The sequence below is a fragment of the Buceros rhinoceros genome, unplaced genomic scaffold (assembly GCF_000710305.1).
Source record: "Buceros rhinoceros silvestris isolate BGI_N320 unplaced genomic scaffold, ASM71030v1 scaffold7246, whole genome shotgun sequence".
NCBI classification, from domain to species: domain Eukaryota; kingdom Metazoa; phylum Chordata; class Aves; order Bucerotiformes; family Bucerotidae; genus Buceros; species Buceros rhinoceros.
The window spans coordinates 6,036-8,278 of record NW_010419231.1 but is presented as its reverse complement, the minus strand read 5'-3'; the positions used below and the strand labels follow the sequence as shown (position 1 = coordinate 8,278).

General features: G+C 49.6%; 1 protein-coding gene across 1 annotated transcript in view; it reads left to right on the top strand.

The window, feature by feature from the left end:
* LOC104495800 (insulin receptor-like) overlaps positions 1-2,243 on the top strand; it is a gene marked incomplete at both ends in the record, with an annotated part of 24,423 nt that overhangs the window by 18,369 nt on the left and 3,811 nt on the right. The window lies entirely within an intron of this gene.

Here is a 2,243-nt window from a genome sequence, read left to right as displayed (position 1 = left end):
TGCAGGACTTGGCTGGTGGCCCCGGCCGACCGAGAGGACCCACGGTGGCCCAGGCTGCCTCAGCTGACCCACGTTCACACGGACGGGGATTGTTATTTGCACGGTAGAAAGATCATGTTGGTTCCTGACAAATCAGTCCCAAACCCATGAGAGAACACTGTCTCTGTCCAGTGTATTTGCATCACCTTGCTGCTCGTTCAGGGGGTTTGGAATTTCTCCTTAAGGAGCTGCGTGCACCCCACAATCCGCAGACCTCCTGAACCCTCGGTTCAGCTCACCCAGGACGCTATTTAAACCATCCAGTGGCAGAGGGTCCCAAAGGAGCAGCAAAACTTACCATGAGAGATTTTTATCCTTTTTCTCTTTTTCTGACAATTCACGGCTGTTGTTTTCTTAGCAGAAAGCAAGAAGCAAGACCTAAACCCAAATGGTTTTAGTCATACTTCTGTATTCAGGCAAACCGTGTTTATTAGCTTAATGCTTAATTGACTTGCCTGTTAAATGTGGATCTCCTGGCTACGCAGGTTGGCTCAAGAATGTGTTTACAGTATCAGTGAGTTTTGTTTGCACCTGAAGCCCAGGGAATGGTGAAACGACGGGAGCGATCCACTGAGGTAGAAATTCCTTTGCGCTGACTCCGCTGCCTTTCGTCCCCCCCCGGCTGGGCCCCAGCAGCATGAAGAAATGTCGGTTTGAATCTCTAATCAGAAAGGTTTGTAAAACGCATTGTTTCCCAAGTCTTCGGAGCCACTCGAGCTAGTTAAATATTGATTCACCCCTGGAACAACAGGTTTGACCCTCCGTGTCGGCTCCGTTTCCCCCCCCGTCCAGGGCAGATTAGTTCAGTGTACGCTGTTTGTCACTTTGGGGCAGGGGGTTTAAATCTCTGATCTCGGAGATGTGACGAAGAGCTTTCGTGGCTGCGATGAAGAGCTTTGCTCTGGTGCCGGCGCTGAAGCGCTTTTTCCTGCAGCAGCTGTTGTAGTGTGGTGCGGTGGCTTCTGCCCCAAAAGAGCCTTTAACTGGGATTTATGACGTTCCCTTTTGACTTTCTTCTCTTCTGAGAGGAGTGAAGAGAGTCGACTTCTTTCCCTGTGCTGAGAGGGAGGCACCGCATTGTCCCAGGGTCCCGCAGTGTTAACCAAGGCTGGGGCTGCGTCGATGCCGTGTCTAAGCACACCCTGTGCCTCCTCAGTTTGTACCAGCCATGCCCCAGCTCCCAAAAGTGCAGACTCATTGCCAAGAGGCGAGTCCGTATGAGCCAGGGACAGTTATTGGAGGCTGCAGACCTCGGTGATGAAGGGGCAATGAGGTGCCTTTGGTCAGCACAAACCTATTCAGTGTTGTCCTGCAGTGAAAGCGTAACGTGGCAGCAAAAAAACCCCAAACAAAAGCCCCATCTGACCCACCCAGGCTCCCATCAGCTGGACGCCGCAATGACAGTTACGAGAGGTGGTGGTGAAGATCTGCTGGAGAGGTTTCTCCATGACTTTCAGGTGCTTTCTAGCGTGCATGCCTTGGTGATGCCAAGACGACATCTTTTCAGGGTCTTGTGCACTGAGGATTTGTACAAAATAGTGATTGACAATTTCTAGTCTTGAGTGCTTAATGGAAAAAAAGGCGTTGCCTTGGCTGCTTTGCTTCCTTCAAGCTCTTTTAGACATCAAAAGCTCATAGAACAGGAAAAAGAGAAACGTTAAGACCAGTTTAAAAATAGTTTAATTGTATTTTCTAAAAAGCTTCAGAGTTGAGACTATAAACGGTTTCTGCCCTGTGAACATTTGCAGCTGGGTTCAAAATGCGCAGGGCTTTGAACATTAGTTTCCATAACAAATTAAAACAAAAAAATTGTGTGGCAAAATGTTAAGGAGGTGCCGTGTGTCACTGAGCTGACTTATCCCTGACTTTCTTCACTGAGGGCACTTGGGCAGGACACCAGAAGCCGTTCAGATATGCCTCAGACACAGCTCTCCTGTTCGGCGAGAGGAAGGTGGTGTCTTGACCTGTGTCTTGGCAATTCACAGCTGTAGCACAGAGGCTGCTTGTCACCATGCAGATCAATCCAGGCCTGTGTTTCCTGTCCCTCAGCTAAAGCTCTTCCTCCTGCTGTTAAAACGGCTCCGTCAAAGCTCTGCTTGGCTCTAATGCTTGCTCTGGTAACGTGATTGCGGCTGTATTTCACCTTTTCTGACTGTGGCGTGTTCTGGATTAAGCGGTTGGGTTTAAGCGGTTCACGCCCGTTT